Source organism: Paroedura picta, chromosome 10 (assembly GCF_049243985.1).
Source record: "Paroedura picta isolate Pp20150507F chromosome 10, Ppicta_v3.0, whole genome shotgun sequence".
NCBI classification, from domain to species: domain Eukaryota; kingdom Metazoa; phylum Chordata; class Lepidosauria; order Squamata; family Gekkonidae; genus Paroedura; species Paroedura picta.
The window spans coordinates 47,605,816-47,625,266 of NC_135378.1; the positions used below are offsets into that span (position 1 = coordinate 47,605,816).

At 44.4% G+C, this 19,451-nt stretch overlaps 1 long non-coding RNA gene across 1 annotated transcript in view; it reads right to left on the reverse strand.

The window, feature by feature from the left end:
• The window catches only part of LOC143819730 (uncharacterized), a 135,558-nt gene extending 117,659 nt beyond the window's left edge, over positions 1-17,899 (reverse strand). Inside the window, exon 1 of the long non-coding RNA XR_013225068.1 lies at positions 17,749-17,899. This is a non-coding gene — a long non-coding RNA (uncharacterized LOC143819730). The remainder of the gene's footprint in view (positions 1-17,748) is intronic.
• Between the last annotated feature and the right edge of the window lie 1,552 nt (positions 17,900-19,451).

Below are 19,451 nucleotides of genomic sequence, written 5' to 3' on the forward strand. Positions count from 1 at the left end.
GGCACCAATTGCTTAAAAATAAATCCCTTTACTGAGAATTGAAACAACTTTGTAGAAAGAGAGAGGAGAAAGAGTTCTAGCAGTCTGACTTACTGTTTTGATTCATCTGAAGGCGAAGAAGAAGAAGATTTGGTTCTTATATGCCGCTTTTCTCTACCAGAAGGAGGCTCAAAGTGGCTTACAGTCGTCTTCCCTTTCCTCTCCCCACAACAGACACCCTGTGAGGTGGGTGAGGCTGAGAGAGCCCTGATATCACTGCTCAGTCAGAACAGCTTTATCAGTGCCGTGACGAGCCCAAGCTGGCTGCATGTGGGGGAGTGCAGAATTGAACCCGGTATGCCAGATTAGAAGTCCGCACTCCTAACCACTACACCAAACGGAGGAAATGTGTTTGAAGGAACAGAAAGTTCCCAATTGAGACAAGCAGGACACAAGAGATTTGAAAAATTCCAGGAAGTTCCTGATTTAAATATACTAACTGCAAATCTCCTCTGATGCCCCCTGTAGGATATTTTCATATATGCTGTTGAATCACACTCCCTACAGATCTTGCATATTTCATCAGTAAAAATTTAAGAACATAAGAGAAGCCATGTTGGATCATGCCAAGGGCCCATCCACTCCAACACTGTGTCCAAATGCAAATATTCCTTGAAGTAATGTAGCATTCTTTATGCACCAAGGTGCTTAATTCTCCCTTTCTGCTCCGCTGTATATGGAAAATATATTTCCAAATTAATGAGCATAGAAGAGGATTGCCAACAACTGGAGTAAATGTCTTGCCCTTTTAACAGAAGCATCATCATTGTCATTATTGTTGGATTTATTACCTGGCGCTCCCAGCAACCTGGCTTGTGCCGGGTTACAACATTAAAAACCCCGCAATAAAATATAACCATCCCCAAATAAAATCATTCTGAGTCCAATGACTGATAAACCCTCTCCTCATCCCTCTGTTCAACAACACTCCAGTCCAAAACCTCTGGGGGAAAGAAGCAATGGAAGGAGAGCCTGATGTGCTGACTGAACTGAGGAGAGGCCCTCAATCTTATTGCCACCCAGCCTCAACCAAATGGCCGGTGGAAGAGCTCCATCTTGCAGCATCTGTGGAACTGCACAAGCTCCATCAGGGCCCTCAGTTCTTCTGGGAGCTTATTCCATGAGGTCAGGGCCAGGCATACTTCTCTTGGGCCAGGGACCACCAGCAGATTCATACCCACTGAGCATAAGGCTCTGCAGGGGGCATAAGGTGATAGGCAATCCCTCAGATATGTGGGGCCCAGATAGTGTATGGCCTTGAAGGTTAACACAAAACCTTGAACCTGATCCAGAATGCAATCGGTATCCAGTGCAGCGACTGCCTCAGCACCGCCTGGATATGGGCTCTTCAAGGTGTTCCAATGAGGACCCTAGCATCTGCATTCTACACCAGCTATAATTTCTGGGTCAAGGACAAGGGTAGGCCCTTTAGTGAAAATGGACAGTTTTTCACCTAAGTGACATCACCTGGTAAATAACACCCCATTGAGCTCTGTTAAAGAGGCAGAACGTCTTTTCTCAAGTTTGTTGGCGACGCTCACACAGAAAACAGGAAAGCAATTTGGTACTTGGCTGGGACAGGCATTAGAAGTCACTGCAGATGGTGCCTTTGTGCTGGGCCTCTAATTAATGGAGGAGCATTGCAATGATTGATGTGTCACTTCCTTAGGATTGTGCTACAGGGACTCTCTCTCCTGTCACCCGCTCACATAAGACATGATCAGGTATAAATCTGCACAGCCATTTCTGCTTCTGGTCACCTTTCCCCCCCTTCTAAACCAGAATGAATTATGCCTATGGCAACCCAATCATTTGCAGGAACACAAGCTTGAATTTCATATGCCATTACACACCTTCCAGTGTGAACTGAATCATGATGTATAACAGACTGCTGCTTGTGCTCCAGGCAAATATTTCTGGCAACTTCATTACAAGCCTGGTTGGACGTGGGCAAAACAGCAACCCTCTGCCATCTTGCCATGAGCAGAGTCACTGAGAGATTCAGCTCAGAGCAACCATCTAGATTCAGGTGTTTTTATCTGTTCTAATCACCCAGACTGATATGTTAGAGGTCTCTCTTCATTTTTACAGAGGGCACCCAACATTATGTGTTCCATCTGTGAATTTATCCAACTCAATATGTTCAATCCCATGTACTAAAAATGGGTTTCTACTCTTAATTAAAATTAAGAATGATTATGTACCAGCTTCAAATAAATTATTCCATGTATTCAGAATAGATAGCTATTCTACTGGTGTGTTGGTTCATTACTGAAGTTTACTAGAGCCTTTCAATATAAGTATATTGAAGTATATAAGTATATAAAACTAAATGAACAGCACCAGGGTTTCTGTGAAACATGACTCAAGCAATGAATGTGGCCAAGATGTCATCTAGACCCCAAGGAGAGCATATACTTGACCACTAATGAAGGCTTGCTCATGAACAACATCAACAATAACAGAACAAGAATCCATATTAGCATTTACCAAATAAACCTATCAATTTACACACTTTAAAAAGATTTTAAAACGCCAACTAACTAGAGCATTGTACAGCTACCTAGACAATATGTTGCCTTTACAGGCTTTGGTGCTACAGTTCCCCAAAAGCAATGTAAGAAAATACACATCAAAATAAAGCAAGCCAGCTTAGAAAAGGCAACTAAAACACAAAGCAGAACAACCCCCAATACTAAGGGCCTTTTCGCACAGGGATCTTTGTTGCAAATTGTTTGCGGAATGAAAAATCGCCATTTAAAATAGTGGAATTCGTCGTTATGCATACCTGCCTTTGTAGTGGAATCAGTTGCGTTTTTTAGCGTTTCCCACAGGCTTCCGGTCTCGGCAGAAATCGCTAGAAAGGAAGCGCTATTGCCAAGCTCGTCCCGCCTCTGGCCGTCAAGCAGCCAATGGGCAGCCGTTAGCATGCTCCCAAACAGCCCCTTTCCCTTTAAGAAAGGTTTAAAAAAAAAAAAACGACCCATAGCAACGAATCTAGGTAGATTCGTTGCTATGGAGAGACCCATCCAGCTGCCTAATGTGAGCTGTCGTTTGATTGTATGATCGTTTGCACGCTGCCTCGAGTGATAAAAAAAAAATCCCCCCCCCCCTCACGGGCCCGATTTTCGGCTGAATTTATTTGTAAAAAATAAAGGGACTATTTCAGCAAACGGGCTTTTCAGTGGTTTGTGCTTAGTGACTAAAGGTGAAGGACTGAAGCCAGGGAAGCCTCTAAACAGAAAGAGGCTCGCCGGTGCGTTTATCCCCGCTCGCTTGGAGAAAAAAAAATGGCGATCGCTTCGCCGGAAGTTTGGAGGAGAGAGCCAGGGGGAGGGACTTTGAAGAACCAGCAACAATGGTAACGCACAGGTCTTTAGCGCTACTGTTGCAGATTGGTTGCAGGAGTGTATCGCTATCCGGAGGGTGAATCCACTTTTCTGGATTCCCCTGAAAGCGCCACAACGAAGCGCTTTTTGCTGATTGGTTTCAGGATTGTTGCAGATTGTCTACGACGTCGTGGGTTATGGCAAATTAGTAGCGTTTCCAAATAGCAACCATTGTGCTACTTTGAAGCCGTGCGAAATGGCCCCAAGTATTTGGAGATGCTGCTCACTATTAGAGAGTCAATTGCAATTTGAGCTCAGGTGGAATTCAACTTTCACTATTCAATTCATTTATACAGAAAATAACAAGCAGCATGCAAAATTGGAAACTTAATGCTAGGGGGGAAGGAAATCCTTGCCAGGTCTCAGCAGGACTGCCCGGGGGGGCAGGGGGAGGAAAGGAATCCCCACCAGTGCTCCCCCCACCCTGAAAAGGCCCACTGCAGTCTCTCCAGGCTCCATTATATCCCATGGGACACACGCTCCATCGGATATAATGGAGATGGGGGCATCCTCTTTGTGATCCCCTAGGATAGCCCCCCCGGTTCAATATTTTTGACATTTGGGGGGGAAGTCAGGGAAGAGTCTCCCGAGCTACCCTGAAGGTTTTGAGGCTGTAACTTAAAAGCACCATCCCCAAGCCCCAGGAAAGGCAGAAAAGCCAAAATTCCTATTAAAGTCAAAGGCACCATTGACTTTAATGGGTGTCGAAGCGCTTTGGCCAAAGTTGAATCAATCCAAGGCGGCTTCATCCAAGGCCAAATCAATCCGGATCAGACTCTTAGTGCACAAGCCTAAACCATATCTACTTCATTTAAAATTAGCTTTTGTGCAATACCTACATTCATGCAATATGTCTGAATATTTAACATCATATATTCCATGATAGAGGCTCTCACAGAATCAGGACATAAACCAGCTCAAGAATCAAAGCCTATCAAAATTGAAATCCATAAAAGGATTACATCTCTCAAGCAAGTTACACTATATACACAGCAGGAATTGTTGCTAAATTCTCAAAGCACTCCAGCCTTTTGCCATTTTTATAAGTGTAAATTTCTACCTTGTTCAACTTCTTCAACATCTTAAATTACAGAAAAATGGCAGCTTCATCCATTCTCCCAGGAGTGCCATACCCAAAGGGCAGACAGAACACAGTCCTGTATTACTACTAACTTTTATTGGGGTTACTTGTTTTATTGTTTTATGATGTAAACCGCCACGATCCCTTTGGGCAGCTGCGGTCTATACATTGAAAAATAAAATAAATAAACAAACAAATTTCCTGGGACTCTTGGACAGTGTTTCAATGCATTTAAATTTCCTTCAGTCCTCTCAAAGTATCATCCCCCTCCCCGTAATCCATCAAGGAGAAGCCCTGTAATCTAATTGAGATTTCCAAGGGTTGTAAATATTTCACTGTAATAACACAGGTCACAATTCATTAGCCTCACATCATTAGCTACAGCACTTAATATCAGCAGGCCTCATTTTTCATTTTAAATTTACCACCTTTGAAACACCTGAAGTGTTGCAATGACCTCTAAAAATACATAGCCAGAAAGAAACATTCGGTAGCTGTGATTATCATGACCATGTGCCTTGGGAGGATGACCTGTGTTTGTATCCTACTCCAGGGTATGTCAACATTGTCTATGGCATTTTTCTTCTTTCACTTTTTTTGAGATTCTGTCAAACACAGCCTTCTGTATCTCATCACATTTTACCTTTTTTACACACTATTCTTGTACAGAAACTCGGAAAAGTGCATTGTTTCTAGGGTTATAAATTTTGATATCAACCAATCAATCTCAAAATGAAAAAAGGCTCCACTGGGTAATGCAGACTTCCAAACAGTACCAACTGTCATCAGGGATTAGTTCAGACAGTGGTTATAGTTGGAAATCTTTTAATCTGGCCTTAAAATCACAGAGGTCAGATGCGTACCTCAGGGCTCGGTGCACGGTCCGGTATTTTTTAACATATTTATTAATGATCTAGATGAGTGGGTGGAGGGACTACTCATCAACTTTGCAGATGACACCAAATTGGGAGGATTGGCAAATACTCCAGAAGATAGAGACAGAGTTCAACGAGATCTGAACACAATGGAAAAATGGGCAAATGAGAACAAGATGCAATTTAATAAAGATAAGTGTAAAGTTCTGCATCTGGGTCAGAAAAATGAAAAGCATGCTTACTGGATGGGGGATACGCTTCTAGGTAGCACTGTGTGTGAACGAGACCTTGGGGTACTTGTGGACTGTAAACTAAACATGAGCAGGCAGTGTGATGCAGCGGTAAAAAAGGCAAATGCCATTTTGGGCTGTATCAACAGGGGCATCACATCAAAATCACAAGATGTCACAGTCCCATTGTATACGGCACTGGTCGACCACATCTGGAGTACTGTGTGCAGTTCTGGAGGCCTCACTTCAAGAAGGACGTAGATAAAATTGAAAGGGTACAGAGAAGAGCAACCTCTGGGGCCAAGGGATCTGGGGCCAAGGGACCAAGCCCTATGAAGATAGGTTGAGGGACTTGGGAATGTTCAGCCTGGAGAAAAGGAGGTTGAGAGGGGACGTGATAGCCCTCTTTAAGTATTTGAAAGTTGTCACTTGGTGGAGGGCAGGATGCTGTTTCCATTGGCTGCAGAGGAAAGGACACGCAGTAATGGGTTTAAGGTACAAGTATAACGATATAGGCTAGATATCAGGAAAAAAAATTTCAGAGTCGTTCAGCAGTGGACTAGGCTGCCTAAGGAGGTGGTGAGCTCCCCCTCACTGGCAGTCTTCAAGCAAAGGTTGGATACACACTTTTCTTGGATGCTTTAGGATGCTTATGGCTGATCCTGCGTTGAGCAGGGGGTTGGACTAGATGGCCTGTATGGCCCCTTCCAACTCTAGGATTCGGTGATTCTGAGAAAGAATGCAAAGAAAGGAACTCAGCAGCAACCATAACTGGCAGTGATGACTGCCAATCAGCTGCTGCTGCCGGCATTGCATTTCCCATTGAAATCAATGGAAGCAAATAGAGAACCTAATAAAATGAGTGCATGAAATACTGTAAAGGAAAAATTAAAACTAAACTAACATGTAGGGATGCAAAGGAAAAATTATATTTTAAGGGCCATTTCGCACGGCTTCAAAATAGCAAAATGGTTGCTAATTGGAAACGCTACTAATTTGCCATAACCCACGACGTCGTAGACAATCTGCAACAATCCTGAAACCGACCCGCAAAAAGCGCTTCGTTGTAGCGCTTTCAGGGGAATCCAGAAAAGTGGATTCACCCTCCGGATAGCGATACACTCCTGCAACCAATCTGCAACAGTAGCGCTAAAGACCTGTGCGTTACCATTGTTGCTGGTTCTTCGAAGTCCCTCCTTCAGAGCCTGTCCTCCAAATTTCCGGCGAAGCGATCGCCATTTTTTTTTCTCCGAGCGAGCGGGGATAAACGCACCGGCGAGCCTCTTTCTGTTTAGAGGCTTCCCTGGCTTCAGTCCTTCACCTTTAGTCACTAAGCACAAACCACATAAAAGCCCGTTTGCTGAAATAAAGTCCCTTTATTTTTCACACATAAATTCAGCCGAAAATCGGGCCCGTGAGAGGGGGGGGGGGATTTTTTTTTTATCACTCGAGGCAGCGTGCCAACGATCATACAATCAAACGACAGCTCACATTAGGCAGCTGGATGGGTCTCTCCGTTGCAACGAATCTACCTAGATTCGTTGCTATGGGTCTGTTTTTTTTTTTTTAAAACCTTTCTTAAAGGGAAAGGGGCTGTTTGGGAGCATGCTAACGGCTGCCCATTGGCTGCTTGACGGCCAGGGGCGGGACGAGCTTGGCAATAGCGCTTCCTTTCTAGCGATTTCTGCCGAGACCGGAAGCCTGTGGGAAACGCTAAAAAACGCAACTGATTCCACTACAAAGGCAGGTATGCATAACGACGAATTCCACTATTTTAAATGGCGATTTTTCATTCCGCAAACAATTTGCAACAAAGATCCCCGTGCGAAAAGGCCCTAAGTCTGTGTCACAATTTAAGGAAGGGAAAGCATACTGATTTCATTGTCAAAAACATCTTGTATCATGAGAAAGTATCAGGTTCCATTTCTGTTTCATTACAATCAAACTGGACGTTTGTCCACTGTTTTCCATGCAAGGAATACGGCAGATTTTCCCAAGCAAATGTGTTTTCACCAAATGTGTTGGGGAACCTGGTTCAGCATCTCTGCTAGAGGCTCCCCAAGTTTCAAGTGCGCCGGACAACGGAGTCTGATTTTACAAGCCTTTGTATAAGGTGACTTTTTAAACAAACTAGTAACTGTAAGTAAAAGAATTTGTTCCAGAACATCTGTCTAGTGGGCCACCTGCCTGCCCCAATAGTATTGTGGAGAAATAGGAGTATTGCAGTTGGTTTGTTCAGTGTCTACCTATCCAATCCTAGGTAATGAAAATATGCAACGTTACCCAGAATCAGTAAGCAACAAATGAGTGGAAAACAAGCAACCGACTAACTGAGGGCAGTGAGGAAAAGCACCACATTAAAAATAATGAACTCCTCAGAAGTATAGAAATTGCCAAAGATAAAACCAAGGATTTATACACAGAGAACCCAAAACAAGGCAAAAATAATACCTCTCCCAAACTGCCCCCCCCCCATTGACCAAAGGTTATCCACTTTATTATCTCACCTCTCCTGGGAGAAAAATATGAGGAAAAGGCTAGGTAGTAGAAATCTTATCCATTTGGTGCCTCTTAACAATTGTGAAACAGCCTTGGGGGATGAACGGTCCGGCCTCTCCAGGGCCAATCAGTGTGCACCCAGCTGCACCCTGATTGGCCCTGCCCCTACAGCTCCCGCCCTCCCTCACCAAGCCCTCACCCCTTACCTCACGTCTATAACTCAAGAATGAAAATATTGGCTGGTAAAGAACTTACGGAAGGTTTCTCAACTACTGCCTCTGTGTCAGCTTTTCTCAACTTTTTTTTTACCATTGATAAACCCTTGAAATATTCTTCAAGCTTTGAGAAACCCCAGAAATGGGATCTCCAGGTCCCAGCTGGAGGCTGATATCTCTGTCATTGTTCATCCCTAACGATCAATGAGCAAGTCAAAAAAGACACCATCCTTCTGCAACAACTTCTTCTGCCTGTGTTCTGGCTACATCTCCTTAAGGCAATGGCAATTTGTACAGCTTGGTGAAGTGGGTATGAGAAGCGGCTCCTAATGTGGCACGCTGGATTTTATTTCCTGCTCCTCCACAAGCAGAGTGATCTTGGGCTAATCACAGTCCTGTTATAAACTGTTCTCACAGAGCAATTCCTCTCAGAGCTCTCTCAGCCACACCTACCTCACAGGGTGTCTGTTGTAGGGAGAGGAAGGGTGCAGCTGGGTGCACACTGATTGGCCCTGGAGAGGCCGGACCGTTCATCCCACAAGGCTGTTTCACAATGGAAAACAAGGCATAAAAGCCAACTCTTCTACTGAGAAGGTGCTACTGGGAAACAGTGTCCCCTCCCTCCACATGTTTCCATGGCCTCATGGTGCTTCTTTGCCCCATCTACCGTTTCCCTATCTTCTATACCATTGGTCTCAAATGTGCTTTGTTGTGATGGTCTTGGAAGGATTGCAGCAAGAGCAAGGCAGCATGCATATGGAAAAGGAAAGGCTACATCTTCCCAGTCCCATCCACATCAGCATTACCTTCCCTGCAATGGTTATCCCCAAAGCATTTCTCCCTTCTCAGAATGCAGATTGCAAACCTCACATGACTTACTCATGAGTAAAGATTCCCAGAACAGGGACTGCGACCTACTCATAAGTAAACATTCCTTTGATAGAGGCTTTCCCTGCTTGCCCTGGATCCCAGGGGGCAATTTCTCCTGCAAATCTTCCCTCCATAAGGCATAGAAACTGCCCCAGAAGGCAGCTTGTTCCCCCCACCATGTTCTTTAAGATGAAAGAGGTCCAGAGACCAGGGCAATTTACAGGCAGGGCACGCTCTGAGGCTGCCTCCTTTTCCACCCAGCAAACTTCTGAAACTGGCAGAAAGTTAGAGGTGGAAAGGTGACACCTTATAAGCCCTTCTTAGTCAAGGTCTCCTTGCTGATTGGGTCTAAACTATCAGGGTAGGCCTTTCCTGGTTGAAGGACATCTCCTATTGGGGGGCTATTTTTGAGGGGGCCAATCGGGTTGGGAGTAAATGGCCTGAATGCAATTTGAGTTGATTGACCCTCATTGGCAGAGTGCAATTTGAGCTGATTGGGCCTCAGTGGCAGAGTGCAATTTGAGCTGATTGACCCTCATTGGCAGAGTGCAATGTAACCTCATTGGGCCTCACTAGCAGAGTGCAATTTGACTGATTGGACCTTATTATCAGAGTGCAATTTGAGCTGATTGGCCCTTATTGGCAGAGTGCAGTTTGAGCTGATTGGGCCTCTTTGGCAGAATGCAATTTAACCTCATTGGCTGGGTTTGCATGCAGAGTAATATTTTGGGTGGTTGGATAATGCTGTGAAGCTGGTAGGAAAGCAAGGTGCAGAAACCTATTAAAGTAGAGTAATACCACTTGAAGCTTGCTTTGGGGAGCATTTCAGTTTCCCTTGTGGTTCAAGCTTGTTGAATTTGGAACTTTGACAGAGGGAGGTAAGGAATTATGTGACTGCCTCACCCCCCTCCCCTCCTCAAAGACTGTTGACTATAGAAGTTTTTTTTAAACATAGAACTTGTTGGTTATCCTGGGTTGATGCTACTTGGCCACCTTCTTTTGGCTGCTGCACCTGCAGCTATGGAATACAGCACTTCATACTCCTGCTTGTCAAAAATGCCTGAAATACATTAGTCTTTAGAGAGCCACAAGAAGCTCTGGTTGTCAAGAAATAGCTCTCTGTACTTTGCAAAACTTCTAGTACATATCAAGCAAAGGGAGGTTAGATACTGAGGAGGGGTGTGGGTCATGTTTGGTGGTCAAGTATCTCTGGTACCTGGCATTACAATTTATGGCACACATGGCCTAGCCCAACAAAGTGACATTTATGTCATATTCAGCCCTTATAACAAATAAGTTCGACACCTCTGTTCTAAGCAATCAAGGACACAAAATAGAGTTCCTTTCTCAAGCACACAATGTGCTGGATTTGATATTGCTCCACTTCATCAAATATGATCTCAGTTCATAAAAGCTGTCTTAAACCTGCCCTTCTAAGAATGCCATGTGCACTGCCTGATGCCATAACACAATAAAAGCCCTGCTCTCAGAATGCACTCTCAAGCTGACAGGTAGTCTTTGTAGACACACTGATCTCAGAGAGAACTTGGAGTCTGCTAAATGCTGCCAAATTATGTTGTGAGTCGGAATCATGAAGCCTGCCCTCAATTTCAGACTTGGCAGTGCTTAAATTAAACACCTGTAAAATAAACTTTGGAAAACTCACTCCATTACATTAGGTTGCTTCTCATCTCTTACCAAAAGAATCCCCTACCATTCATAAACAATAATAGGACCCAGAAACTGAAGGTAGTATTTATACTACAAATTCTCCCGATTCTGATTTTAACCAGGAAGCACACTTCAGGAGGGAAGGGTCTGGGGCTCAGAGGGAAGACACATGCTTTGTGCCCAGACAGCCCATGTTAAATCCCTGGCAGCTCCAGGAACTGGTTGCATGTGCCAGGAAAGGCTGAAAGCCTCCGCCTTTCAAAGGAACTGGATGTGAGCCAGATATGAAGGCAGATGTGGCTCAGCAGTAGGGATACTGCAAGGCATGCAACATTAGTATGCCAGGGCAGCAGACTTCCAGTATGTTAATGTTGTCCACTAAGGGCCCAGCTTAAGTGAGCAGCTGAGTGTGTGGGCACATTTCTCTGTCCCGCTAGGGTCACGTTTAAAATCAGGTCTCACCTTCACTAGTTCTGAGTATTGTCCAAAGAGGCAAAACCAGTTTTCTTTCACACTGTCTCCAAGGCCACGATAGAACTTTGGACCACGTGCTGACGACTTTGCTACCTACAAATCAAAAGTGTGTCCAAAATTAATTGAAATCTCCTCCCCAAAATAACAATCTTCATTAAATGCTGCTCCTATTTTCAAAAAACAAACAAACCCTCTTTAGCTGACATCTTAATCATACTTGTAAATGGGAAAGAGTGTATTCTCAGTACATAAAAGTAGAGCTCTCCCAAACTGCTGATGGAAAGAAATTCCTATCACTAAAGTGAGCACATGCATTATTTATGTCACAGGCAACCAGTAAAGAGGCCAGCATACACTTTTATTGCCAAGGATCCTGTTTGCCAAGAGTCCAGCTGGACCCAATCTAAACTTTACATGTGCATTAGAATAAAAAGCTTTGCACAGCCCTAACAACCTTCAGCTACTTTGTTCTTGAGAGGTTAACCCCTACGGTATTCCTGTTTAGAGTCAGACCACTTCCACACAAGGAATTCAGCTTGGCACTTATCTGCTCATGGGGCTAATTCCTGTTTCTTGATGACATTAGGGTCAGTCCAGGCAGCCCCAGGCCTGGCATGACTCAGGCCCTCAGTTGGGCCATGGCAAGGGAACGTGGGCTTCATCTGGGCATATGTCTGTGGCTGGGCCGGGGCTATATGTCTGTGGAAAATCTGGGCCATCTCCAGTTGGGGCATTGTAATTCATGCATTTTGATCTGCACTTCAATTTTGCTAATTGGCCTGGCATATTCCAATGCAACCTTGTAGCATTGCTGGCCTTCTTGAGTCTGCGGAGGTAAGATATGATAAAAATATTTTACATAAAATAAGTGCATAAAACTTAATGCTGACATTTTTTCATCATATAAAAAAATGTCCCATTTATGACCAAAGATGCAGATTGTTGTGAGTTTTGTAGCTTTATAAAATAGGGCTATTACTGTTAGGATATTTTATATAAGTTGCTAGCATGTTTTGTGAAGCACATGAAGACCTGTTCAACCTAAAAGGTTCTTTGACAGTTACAATTGTGTTCTTGTCAAGAAGCAGCTGCAGGGTGGTTGCAGGAGTTGCCACAAACACACCAACATGAGTTTCAATTGATTTCCAGACTTCAGAGATCAATTTCTTGGGAGAAAATGGCTGAATTTGAGGGTGGACTCTGGCATTTTTCCCCATTGAGGCCACTTCTCTCTCCAAACTACACCCTTCCCAGCTTCACCTCCCAATCCAGAATCAACAGATCTAAAATCTGGCTCATTATTAAGTTACTACCTTTCCCAGGTAGGTTCTGCTTACTTAGCACATGTTCCCTAATCTGTTGGCAGAGAGTTTAAATGAGACAGCACACTACAAAACTGCTTAGAAGTATAAAATAGGAGAGGAGGGAGAGTTCTAGCAGTCTAACTGTTCTTTGATTTTCATTCTGTCTGTTCTGGAGGCAAACAGGCTGATTCTGCATGGTGGTGGCTGCACCAGGCCTGGTGTGGTGCTGTGAAGCATTAAGCCCCATAGTTTGTGTCCCCCTGGGAAACAAAGCATCACCAGAATGGTTCTGCCACACAGGGGGGCCATGAGTTTAAAATTTTTTTCAGGAAGGTGGGTCTGACTTGTGAACATATGGGCCCACTTACATGCTCCATTAATCATGTTTCTTAAGATCCCATCTGGCCTGGCCATTGTTGGAGGCCTTCTCCCGGGCTTTGGTATCATTACAGCCTGCTGACCAATCTGTGCCACGTACCACTTGGGCACAAGTGCACCTCCATGGCACTATCCTCCTTCCCTCTTCCCTGGCCTGGCCTTTCCTTAAGCGCCATGCCATCGACGCAGCAAAAGACTCCATCCATCGTCAGACTTCACCGCTCGCAGGTCATTAGCTGCTAGGCCATGCAGCACAAGTCTTCTCTCAGCTCTGGCCTTGTGGAGGGAGCAGAGGGAAAGACGCTCACGCCTCCCACCCCACCCATTATAAAAGGATGTGGGAGGAGGCAGCTTGCCTCCCCTCATCCCAGTGGGGAGCTATGGCGGGACATGAAGTCCCATTGCACCAATCAGGTCCTGAGGTGGCATGGGGCTTCCCCATGGCAGCAATAGTGCACAAGCTAAGTCCCGTTCACCCATGTCAAAAAGGAATTTGCATTATTAAAAGCCTCTCCTAAGTGATAAGCAACGTCCCAAGTTGCAGCCTTTTGTTGGAAGAGGCTTAAAAAAAGAAAAGCAGATCTAATTTACGAGCTTAATACATGCGGAAATGCTTTGGACTCTAGGACCTTTTATTCATTTGAGCACAATGAGATCAATTCGCGTCGGAAAACGAGGAAAGGGAGAGAAACAGCCGCTGAGTTAATAGGCTGTAAAGGACAAAAGTTGAAAATTAAATGTTATGGCTTAAGCAGTTCTGCAGTTCAACATCCAACTCCTCCATTAGGGAAATAAAACAAAACTCCTCGCTGAGGAAAAGAAGACAATCTTTCCTCTAATAGCACAGAATTTGCTCTGCAACATGAATTTGAGCTATAGTGCTCGATGTTGTGTGGTGATAAAGAGAGAAGAGGGCTAAAGTAATCTGGAAGGAGAATGTAAATGGGGTGCTAAAAAGAGAGGAGGAGGACATCTTGAGGCATTCCCGTCAGCTCATTAGAACTTTGCTGTATTTTATCCTGTTTTCAGGGAGCAACACAGAGAGCCTGGAAAAACCTTTTATTTAATACTGGGAGCAATTAAGGAAAAAGGAACAGAGGCTGGCTGACTGCAGGCTGCTCATTACAGCTGCTGTGCGGGAAGGAGGCCGGTTTTAAATGTTAGGATCTGGTAATTTATCAATTTACCTTTGGATATTGGAGACATGAAGGGCACAGCAACAAGATTAATAGAAGCAGCGCTTTCTATACACAGACACTTTCCATATTTTTAACCGTCCAATGCTGAAAAGTGGCATCTTGTGGATACCCTTCCCGTAAAAGAGGTTTTATTTAGGCAAAGTTTTCTAATATATTGCACAAAACACTTTGATTTAGTAGTCACACACATTAGTATCCTCCCAGGAAGCTTTTGCTGCTCAGGAATCTATGGCAATTTTATTTGTTGATGTTATTTATATCTTGTAAAGCCAAAGCAACAGAAGCCCTGGATCCATTTGAAGAAGAAAAAAAACTGAACTCTCTCAGTAATGTAATGTACAAGACAGCAGGGACAAGGGTCTCTAAGAACCAGAGGCTTCCTCCAGCGGACCTTATCTTAGCAGACTGTTACATAGTCAAGGGCCTGACCCTAACTCATTTTACACTGCAGATGGCAGAGAAGCCAAAGAGCTCGCGTGGAGACATCAAGTACATAGTAAGTGGAAGAGCAACATCTTGGATCCTGCACAAATGGGGAACATTTAAATACATGAGGCTACAACCTCGTCAGCACTTTGCCATATGACTGCTAATGCAAACATCAAATATTTTTGGATATAGATGCTAAATTTCCATTCCTGGTCTTACTAGTCTACACATGGGATTAGGAGGCACATGCAGGTGCACAAGACAGCTATGCAGCTGGGGCTAAGTCAAGATATCCATTTTAGTATGCATCACGTCACTCTTCAGTGCTTGATGTGCTTGCTAAAAGTAAGGAGGCTTCTGCCACAGTGAGACAGACGACCAAACTCACCTTGGGGTAGGTTGGTTACCTTGCATGGGTTGCTGAACTAGCTTATTCAACAAAACCTTTGAATCCCCATTGGCCAAATTGCTGCCAGCAAATGCTTGAGTCAGATCACTATATCTAAATTAGGAATGCAGGGGTGGGGGAAAATTGCCTTGAGTGTGTTTGACAGTCAAACTTTACTCAAAGGTGTTGGTCAGATGTAAGACAATTGCACAGCCTGTTTGGTTTGTGCTGAACATCTGTAAACACCTGCCAAACAGGCTGACATTTGTCCCCCAAACGGCGCTTATGCAAAGTCACTGCCAACTCAAACCATTTGGCAGCCATTCGCAATAACTAGGGACTACTTAGACCACGGCTGAAGGGTAGGATTCCTATTAACACACAGCATTTGCTTATGATTGATTTACATGGTTTGGAAATGATTATTGCCTGCTGAGCAGAACATTAATACTGTGGCAGGGTGAGTAGGAGAATTCTCTTGGGCTACATGAGAACAGGCAAACACACAAGGCTCCTTCTTTCTATTGCATGATCAGGAAGGAAAACTGAGAAGCAGTTTGCCTAACAGCCACAAGCAATTCAACAAGCCGTTGAACTGCTAAACAAAAAATCAGTTCTCTGTGCTCAGTGAGCCAAAAAGATGTGAGTTGAACCAGCTGGTATTCGAACACCCCTGTTCTCCATTGAAATGTGCTAGTAGCCAACCTGCCAATTACTCTGTTGGAGATTGACATGCTTTTAAAGCCTTGGGGACAGAGCACACATGTGGCTGCTCTCTGCTAAGGATATACACAGATAAGTTCAAAAGGGTTTTCAGGAGGAGTGCTGAATTCAGCTAAGTAGGTCAACTTTTATGAGGCTAAAAGTATACTCAATTATTTGGGCATTGGAATGTTTTTTTCAAACATTGTAAAAGACAAAATTGTGGTATCATCGTGAAAGATCTATCCCCTCTTCCCTCCTACACATGAAGGAATGCCTCTTCTTAGGGGAGATCAGCCCAGAATGCTGGGAGGTCCATGAATGGAGCTACCAACCTTTCCCCTTTAAAACCACATACAGGTCAATCCCATTGTGATCAGGAGTGTGCCTTCAGGGAAGAGTGGGATTTACACCTGCACCGATTACTTTTCTAATCTGAAATGGCTCCAGGAGTTGCTGCTGCTTACCTCAGTGGGCAAATCAGCACCCGCTGCAAGATGTGTGGGCATGTGTTAGGGAAAAAATGCTTTTTCTTGAAAACTATTGTTTTCAGGTGCAGAATATGCAACCAGTAGCTTAATCAACTGAAGTCCTTATGATTAACTGAGATTTATTTAATTATTTATACCCGCTTCCCACGGGGGACTCCGGGTAGCTTGCAACATTTGAAAGAAAAAAAACCCATTAAAATACAACAAATATAAAAACAAATATAAGAACAAATACAAGAACAAATACTAAACAAAACAACAAAACAGAATAACAAAATAACAAATTCCTTGCAGAATTACAACAACTGGCTACTTTCCCAGTTCATAATATTAGCCAGAAGGCCACATGAAAGAAAGCAGCCTGGCATACCCATGGCTGGATCCATCACAACAGTGGTCCCCAACCTTTATTAGGCTGGGGACCGGCAGGGCATCGGGCCACGCCCACGCATCGGGCCGCACCCGCGGGCCGCGCCCCCGGATCGGGCCGCGCGGGCGCGGCCCGGCCCTGATTTCCTCTCCCTGCCCTCCCCGCAGTAAGAAGCTTCCCGGGCCGCAAGCTTGCGGCCGGGGAAGTTTTTTACTGCGGGGGGGGCGGGGAGAGGGAACCGCGGCCCGGCACCATGGCCTTTGCGGCCCGGCGCCGGGGTGCGGCCCGCAGGTTGGGGACCACTGCATCACAAGGCTTGGTGCAAGGATTGTAGATATTTCCTGCCTTCCCATCCTCTCCAGCAGACCTTTCTAACATTGGGGAAAGTTATCCTTGGAGTCACGTGACTCCCAGAAATGAATAGCTGTGCAGTTCAGGAAGCTGCACAGGGGAAGACAAAGGGAGGAAATGGCACAATCTACGTTAGGCCTTTGTGCAGCATGTAGGTTGCATGCAGGTTCTGAACAGAAGTCCCAGTCACTGCATGGAAGAGCGATTTACCTTTTCCCCTCTTCCTTCCACACACTGATTATGTCATCCACACAAGGTTAGGTCTCTAGACAAAAGACATTGAAACACAATTTATCAACATATGTTCAAAATCCACCATATTTTGTACTTCATCAGATTTCTGGAAACAAGTTTTCCAGAAACAAGTTTTCCATAGAAGGAGGACTTCACCCTTAAACTGACTGGAAGCACTCTCTTAGGATAATCAATTGAAAATGTCTTATCCTCATCATAATGTTTCCCTGAAATCATTCTCAACAAGCAGGGGACTTGTGGGAGGGGATCTCATTTAGTGCCATTCCCCCCTCCCTCACTATTGCCCCTATAGCCTCTCCCTATTTCCTGCTTCCTTATTTACTTAACTTATACCCTGCCTTTCTCCATAATGGGCACCCAAAGCAGCATACATCACCCTCTTGCATTTCATCCTCACAACAGCCCTACTAGGTGAGTAGTCTGAGAGTGTGTGATTAGTCCAGGGCCACCCAACAAGTTTCCATGGCAGAGTATTTGAACCAGGGTTTTCAGATGCTAGTCCAAAAACTCTAACCGCTATACCACACAGCCAACCTACCTGTAGCTTTCTCTCCTTCCCTCTCCTGTCAGCCTCTTCCTGGGAAGAGTCTGGCTGAGTTGCACCGCAGCCAGCACTAGGCCCTGTTGCATGGGTCCTGCTTGCTTCCAGGCCTGTCTCTGATGAGTCCACCTCCTTAAAACATCTATCTGCCCCTTCATTGAACTGAATGGGGTGACTTCTGTATGCATTCAATCTCACACAAGGGCTTGTGGTGAAAAGAAATTGTTTCCTGACCCTACAGACAAGCAACTTGGAACTGCAGTTGATCAATCTAAGGGACTGTTGCCTCAGAACACAATGACATCATTGTAAATGGCATCATTAACTATTTCCCTGGCAATCCTTTTTAGCAGATGGCATGACTCTAGACTGAATGGCCTGAAATCTCGGCTGGAACAGACACAGAGCCAATGCCAAGAAACAAAGAAGGAGGATAGGATGGGAAACAGGCAGCTTCACTGGTTTAAGAAGGGAATGGGTTTTGTGCTATTAGAAATGCCTGTAAGTGATACAGCCATAATAGTTTAAATAATAATCATGTATAATTTCCCATCCATTTCAACATTTTTATCTGCCTGGCCCTCTAGTTGGTTAATTTGGATTTGGAGAATAACATAGTTCCAAACATGATAAGAAGTATTTTAAAAATGGGGACTCATGAGAAGTTTATTAGGAAATTCCTCCACTGCTGCCAGGAGGGAAAGAGGGTGGCAGATTAGAAGGGCAGGTGCTGAGTGCTGGAAGTGTTGTGCTGGAAGTGTTTGATTGTAAACCGGGACTTCTTTGGGTAGTGAAAAGTTCCAGCTCTTCAAGTGTTTGGCCTCAAAAAGAGTCCAAGGGCCTGCAGGCTAGAGATGCCGGCCTCCAGACAGGACCTGGAGATCTCATATTACGGGCTCATGCTGAGAAGCAGATGACATTTCAAGTAATCCAGCCCTAGACTGTGTACAGCTGTAACAATCAAAACCAACACCTTGAACTAGACTCAGAAACGTTTTAGTAACCAATGCAACTGTTTTAAGATGGAATCAATATTATACCTATCTGTGTGTTCTAGTCATAAGAAAACCTTTTTATTTTGTACTAATTGAAACTTCCAGAAAGTCTTCAAGGGCAGCCCCACATATAAAACATTACAAGTGTGAGACTCCCCCATCCCTGAAACAGTCTTCTTGGCTTCTGCCTTCCTGCCATCTAAAAGGGCAACTGGCACACTGACTTGAGAATTGGAAAGGCTCTTGGATCCTCTTCCTTTCCTGGCTCTCCACTGGCTCCCTCCTCCCCCATTATTTTCAGTCGATCTTGTGAAAATACACATTTATCTTTTCCATTTGGCCTATTTAAATGCAGGTGTCTTTGGTCTTATACATTGACTCTGTCCCCCTTCTGCTTATGCCTCTCTTGTTAGTCTTCTAGACACATCCATTAGCTCCCACTTTGATTTGTTGATGAGTTGGCATGCCACTTTTCAAAGCACTTCATTAGCATGTAAATGGAAATATTGTCCTTATAAGAGCTACTTCCATACAGAAATGCTGGATCATTTAATGGGAAACAAAACTTCATGCTTTTTATAACGTATTGTTGACATCAGATATAATGGAATTATTTATAAATGACAGAAAGGGGGATGGTTGATTCAATAGGGTAGTGTCCATGCAGGAATTCTGCAGAAACCCAGAGGAGACAAATGGGAACTG